General features: G+C 21.7%; 1 long non-coding RNA gene across 1 annotated transcript; it reads right to left on the bottom strand.

Annotated features, from left to right (window-relative positions):
• Positions 1-602: 602 nt before the first annotated feature.
• Positions 603-1,537, bottom strand: LOC133666471 (uncharacterized). Its single transcript, XR_009830648.1, has 2 exons — positions 1,201-1,537; positions 603-1,014 (listed from the first exon to the last, which is right to left on the bottom strand). It is a non-coding gene; the product is annotated as an uncharacterized LOC133666471 (long non-coding RNA).
• Between the last annotated feature and the right edge of the window lie 6,198 nt (positions 1,538-7,735).

Below are 7,735 nucleotides of genomic sequence, written 5' to 3'. Positions count from 1 at the left end.
ATCGTCAGTCGCTAAAAAATGTTTATTAACTTATAAACTAAAGTCATCATGCCCATCGCCTCTCTCTCACCCAAGTAGCACTTGGGCACGTGAGTGAGATCCTGGCAATAGACATGGAAGGGGTTAAACCTGAAAATCCTGAGCTAGAAAGATAGATTAATTAAATATTTTGTATCTAACGAATTAATAAACTTTGATTTTATGTAATCTCATCATATTTCATCAAATTTTAATGACTCTCTGTAATTTATCAATATAATAAATTGAAATTTTAATATTCTAAATAAAAATTACTAATTAAAAAGAAATGTATGCATTTAAAAAATAAAACTATAATTTAATGATATAGTTGACTTTAAACTTTATTATTATGAATGAAAATATCCTCAGGCGATTCTTTCATCAAAGCATGTTTTTAAAAATAAATATTCAAAACTAGTAGCTTTGATTTCAAAATCTACCTGTCGCGAAATGTCTTCTTGTACATAATATTTTATATTTTTTCAGACGAGAATAAAATAAAATATAAATAAAATTACCATCTTTATTATATTGAAAATCAAGTAATTATTTAAAACATTTGATGAAAAAAAAACATGAAATTAAAAATAATTGTCATCATGTATTACATTTAATAAATATTCATATATTTAGTTATTTGATTTGATTTGCAAATATCTATTAAATAAATGTTATAGTTGATTTAAATTTATATAATTAATTTGGAAGAATATTAATATTTAAAACGCGATGTACAAGAAGACCTAGCCTAAACTAATAAATAAAACAATGGAAAAAAGAAATGTTACTATTCACGGGTATAATAAATACCCGTGGTCATTGTGCTCGTGAAAAAAATCTACGTATACAACCAATCACTCGTGTCGATTTGGACCTTTCATCCTACGACATGATTGAGTGACCAGAGGAATCAAAAAGCATGCGACTCACTCATTGATGCGAAGAATCTGCATTGCCATTGATGCTGATCCATGGAAATTGAGGAAGTGAAAACTGTAACAAAAAATGAAATATTATAATTTACAAATATGATAATAAAAATTGAAATTCAAATAAGATATAATAATAATAAATAAAAATTAAAATTGAGCAAAAATTTGAAATTTAAAAATTGGAATTTTCTAATGGTTTATTTTTCATTAAAAGAATAAAAATTTAAATAAAAATAAAGATAATTACCTCTTCGCGTGATGGATGATTATCTTAGTCTCTTGAAAGAAGCACTGATTCTACTTTATACCGAAAACGAAAATTTAAAATAAAAAAATAAAAATAAGAAATTATTAACGCATCCGTTATTTATACTATTCAATCGACGAACAAGCACTGACTCTAATTTCACGTATAATTATTGTAATTAAATTTGCTTAGAGCTATTGTGCTCTAAAAAAACAAAAAAATACTATTACGAATCAAACACTGACTCTACCAACCGCATTGCACGCGGTTATAATGGTCTGGAAATGAAATTGTGGAAAAAGAGGGCGATTTAGAAAAAAAAATAAAATATATATGTATATATTTTCTTTCTTTTTCTTATTAAACATTTGTTAATAATATAAAACTTATTTTTAAAAGAATATCATCAATTATTAATATTTAAATTAATATTTTATTCACATTATCTAGCATATTAAAAATATTTGAAAATAAATTATAGAAAATTCAAAATAAGAAATAAACAAGAAATATAGTAAATAAATAAAATAAAATCTTTTTCATTATTTTTTCAATATTTTTAATAATCAATAGTAATTATGAATTACATAAAAATAATATAAAAATTTATATGCACATTATGGAATTAATAATTTAATAAAAAAAATATAAAAGTACTTACATATATTTTCCTCCAAAATTTAAATTTTACCTCTTCTTTATATGAAGTATAAATTGTCATCATGGCGTCCATATTGAAAATCCTTTTTCCCGCCTAAAGTAATTTCAGCAATCAGCTATTTATCTGCACAAAAAAATCAAATCTTTAAAATAAATATATAAAATGTATAAGATTAAACTTGTACCAAAATAAAATATATTAAAATAGAAAATTAACGGTCCAAATCCTATTTTAGAAGCTCATAATATGAGCTAGTGTTAATTCTAATGGTAAAATAGACAAATAAAAAAAAGGAATAAATTATTTCTCAAATAGTTATCATTAATATATCATCATTAATAAATAATTTAAGAAACGCATATTAGTGAAATCATAATAGTGTAAAAAGTAAAAAAAATAACTGTTAAATAAGTATTATAAAATAAATAGATCACGTACCTGAAGCGAAGCGTCTAATTGTCACGAGTTTCGAGAACAAAATGACATCCCGCGCAGCGATTTCGATATGTCAAATTAGGAAGGAAAGGAGGAAGAGGTGGGGGAAACTCAACAAGTCGAAACATGTCGAGCGTGGTACGAACGCAAGAACGCAAAAACGCAAATTCGCAATTTCTTAGAAAGACTGTTATAAGAAATGTTTTTAACCTCAAGACCTTGAGCGTAAATATAATCAAAGAAATATAATATAGATTAACAACACACGAGTTGAACATACAGATGATATATTTAAGAAAGAAAAAAACATAAGAAGTATGTGAAATATTTACGAGCAAATTGATATAATAATCTAGCAATTTCCATCTTATAAAAAGATAAAATAAATTTATAATAACTATTTTTATTAAATTAAATAAAATCTTACCATATTTGTATGAAAGTCGTCCAATTATTTCTTTATCATCGTGTGTGTGTGTAAAAACTTTTATACTTTCGAAACCACTCCATCTTCGAACTTCAAATATACGATAATTTATCACAATGATATTTAATTCTGCAATAATAATAATTAAACAAACACACATTAATTAAATAAATCTTTAAAATCTATAATTAAGCTTAATATAATATTCTATCAATAAAAATTATACACTTCTGCCGGCGAAACACGTCCTGTCACCACAATTTTCAACTGTAGACTAATACCATGCGCACTGTGATGCGCACAAACTCATCTCGCCGTAGCGCGCCGTTAGATCTTAGCAGCTTTTTGATTGGCTGGGATAAAATATTCTTTATTCAGCCGCGCGAAAATTCAAATATAATGTATTATATTTTAATTGTAGATTTCTATACATCGAAATTTTACAAAAATATTTTAATTAAAAATATAATAATATATAAAAAAAATAATAGATTATCATTAATTTAATATTATTTAAAAATTATCCAAATTAGAAAAATTAAAATATAAAATTAAGCATTTAAAATAAAAATAAAAATAAATTAAAATAAAAATAATTAAAATATAATAAAAAAATTAAATTACTGTAATAATTAATTGTTTCATAATCATTTACATTGTATAAGAACAAGATGTAAATCATTGCATAAGTACAAATGTAAATATATTTCTGTATAATTTATATTCTATATATTTATGTATAATTTACTTCTCAAGTTGTTTTAATCTATTATGTCTTATTTTTATAATAAAATCAGAATTCCAATCTATTAACGTTATCATTGTTTTCTATATCAATAATATCATATGTGATACAAAAATAGTAAGAAAATAAGAAATTTCTAAACTTAATCTCAAGAAAACATTTCATATACGTCTACATATATATGTGATATAACTCATCTATAATTAAATTCTATTATTTTCTTTATTTAATTAAAAATTTTAATAGAATCTATCAATTTAATCTTTTGTTGTATTGCATAAAAACATTTATAATTGTATACTAACGATACATAATATAACATACAAATAAATATTTTAGCTTAATAAATATTTATTTAGCTTTATAATAACATTATAATATATTTTAAATCCATTATAAAAATCTCACAAATTAATATTATTTTCATTATGTTATAATAAAAAATACAAGTTTAAAAAATACTTTTTAATTCATATATTAACAAAATACAATATATATTATTATAATGTAATACAAAATAATCTTTATAATGGAATTGAATATAATTCCTACACTAATCAGTTTATCATAGAAAGCATATCAATAGCTTTGATTTTTTACATGATCAGTATTTCAAAACATACAAAGTTTTATTAAATGCTGGATCTATTTTATACTTCATCCATGGAGAAACTTCAATTTTATCTGAAAAATAAATAAAAATTTAACAATCATTTAAATATTTTAAAATTATAATTGTTTGTTTCATAAAAAATCATTTCAAATATGTATAGATTCATAGCAATAGTTCTCTCATAGCTAATTATATTATATGCACACTTATGTTAGTAAGATATGGCATTCTTATAAATACTGTTATTGTTATTTTAAATTTCTGTTTGATATATTTTAAATTGATATAGTATTAAAATTTGAAAATTTTAATTGATGATATGAATTTATAAAAAGTTATCAATAGATATTCATAATAATTGAATCACTATACACATATATGAAAGAAAAGATAAGATAATCTGTCAACAGATGCTTATAAATCTTTTATATACGTTTTTAAAGATTGTCTGCAAATATCTATTTGCATACAAGATTCGTGAATTGATAGAAGTAATATGTATAATGAAATCATAAAATGTTTATTTCCTAATTATTATTATTTTAATTAATTATTATTAATTTAATTTGTATATTACTGTCAAATAGGTATATTGGTACATAAATTAATGTAATGACAAAATAAATAATAATTAATAAACAAAATAATTTCTTTATTGGAAATAAAAAAATATATTTAAATACACGTATATATAAATAAATTCCTTAATGCGTTATATAATTTCCACTTAATAGTAAATGATTTTATTGATAGTTCAATTATATTTTTAATTAACATAAATAAATTAATGAAAGTCTATATTATCGACGAAATTTTCATTCACTTGATGATTAACCAGCATATAGTAATTGTGAAAATATATATATATATATAATATATATATCAAAAAGGAAAAAACAATTCTAATTGTAAATTAACATGTACAGTTTTAAAATTTTTTATTTTTATTTGATGTGTATATTTTTATTTGATTGTGTATAAATAGTTGTTTCAGTTCTTCAAACATAAATTGAATGTTTTATCGATCTCATAACATTATAATATCGTTTCTATCAACTGTAGGCATTTTCCAATCTTTGTCTTTCGTTGAAGTAAAAAACAAGAAACAATGTCTGCAAACAATATTTATATTATAATTGTATGATCAATATGTGGTCGAATAAAAAAGTTTGGATGTTCATTAAAGATTTCCATTTAAATGAATGTTTATAAAATAAAAATAGTGAACATATAAAAATCGTGTCAGAAAAAGAGATGCGATTGAAAATTTATTAAAGAAATATGGAAATAGTAGGAAAATATAGAGAAGAAAATTTCCAACTTAAGATGTCAGTTTCGAAGAAAACATAAAAATCTTAAAAATATGAATTCTTTATTTCACAAAAATATCAATCACTAATATTATTATCTAAGATAATTTAAGAGAAAGAATTAATTATGTTTTATTTAAAAATAATATTTAAATTATAATCACGGAAGTTCAAGATTATGTGTATAACAAACACTTGATTAAACGTGTTTCAAATAATTAATTAGTAGAAAAAAAAAAAGTTAAATATTTTACGGAAAAAGATACGAATATTCATGCGTCACTTGAATAAACGCATAATAAATGAAACGTTACAAATTACAAAACAATATTTCCAAATATAATATAAATATAATTTATTTTCTGCTTCTTATCAGTCCTCAATTAATTTATATATGATATTATATACATTATATTACATTGATTATATTTGAATTATTATGTTTCATTATAAAAATATAAAATCATATAAAAATATTATTTTTACTATCTCGATATTTCAAAATATTATTTCATATGCTGCATCTGTATGTTCTAGAACACAAAATTTTTCCCATCAGGAAAAAAACGAATAACCGTCATCTAAATTAAATTTCTTTTCGCTATTAAAATAGGCATTAAGATACTCAATTTATATAATTTCTTCTAAATCTAAGCTCTTTTTTATAGCCTTTTTTCAAACAGAGTTTCTCTTCAACGTTTTTATAGTTTGTATAATAATAAAACTTTTTTTTTCGTTATATAATTAAAAACATTAAGTTAAAACATCTCCAGCGATTTATTTAAAATTATCAGAAAACAAACTTTTTATCTCTGAGAGAGATAAAAAGTTCTCTAATTCTCTAATAAAGCTTCTGTAATTGTACATTTACACTTTATCATAATTTTCTTTTAAATAAAGAATAAATGAAAAAACTCACCTTCTTTTTTTTTTTAGCCTTTTTATTTCAATATCTCTCTTATTTTAGTATTTACCAAACAGGATTGCTTCATTTTTTTTCTTTATATCTACAAACAAAATAGATGTATAAATATAACAGTTTAAAAAAAAAAAGAAAAAGAAAATAATTGCTATTTTTTATTATTTTCTGAAGCTGTAAATATATATCACAAAAAAGATTTAAAAAGAAAAATTGAATATTTCGAAATTCATATGTGTATATTTAATTAAAAAATTTTTATATATAGATGTGAAATCAATAAAGTCGCAATATTAAATCAATTCATTTCAAAAAAATTTAAAATAGTTGAAAATTTAGAATTTCAAAGGAATTTAATATACTTAAAATTTATATTTCACAATTTAACGAATTCAATTGTTAAAGCAAATATAACAATTTTTACATCACAAAAAGTGAATCCCAAAGCGAGGAAGAATTGTAGCGCTCTTTTCTCAACATAATAAGAAAACAATAAGGCGAATTCAGTCTTACCACGTATTAAATAACGAATTTTGCAATTTTGTTAAATTTATGATTCACTTTCATATATCATGTTGACACAATTATGTAACCAACTACCCTATTGTACTCGATAGAAAATTTCAATAAAGTCGACGTTTTCACATCTCGCAAGAATAGAAAAATTTATATGATTCCATTGATAAATACTCTTATTGTTTTATTAAAATGAAATCATATTATACGATTTTTCTTTCGCACGGTAAATCTATTTCTTCTATTATCATTATAATCTTTTTTCCAATCATCGTCATAAAGATTTAATTTCGATTGGTTACAAAAATCATTATGAAGAACAAGAATATACTATACTTCGATCATCCAACTTCATTCTCTTTTTAAATAATACTATTTTTCAACAAAAATTCTTTAATTTTGATTGCATCTTACATTTTAGATTATACATTCATGTATAATTCCTAGTAGATTTTAAAAAAATAATTTAAGAAAGGAGAGAAAAAATAACAATACATATATGCATATCTAAGAAATTAAACTGAAAAATGTTGTTAAAGAGATAATGGCATAGACTAATTGCAAGATAAAATTTATGCATAAGTATCTACTTTCGAACGTAGCATTGCCAGCTAATATGTTAAACGCCAAAGTGAACTATGATGTTATTACAAATTTGAATCAAAATTGATTCTTGCTATTTGTATCATTATATTGTTTTAATTATTATTCATGCAATATTAATTTATGGTATTTTGTTTCCACTAACATAATGAAATAATCCTTTTTTTGATATTAAGAGCTTATTAATATTATGTTATTTGAAAAACATAAATATTCATGACAATTTTTCTTGATAAATTTTTAGACAAGAAAACAAATATTAACATAGACAATTAACAATTAACAAACGATAGCATATCTTAGATT

This window comes from Apis cerana, linkage group LG7, assembly GCF_029169275.1.
Source record: "Apis cerana isolate GH-2021 linkage group LG7, AcerK_1.0, whole genome shotgun sequence".
NCBI lineage: Eukaryota > Metazoa > Arthropoda > Insecta > Hymenoptera > Apidae > Apis > Apis cerana.
This window is presented reverse-complemented; position numbering and strand designations above follow the sequence as displayed.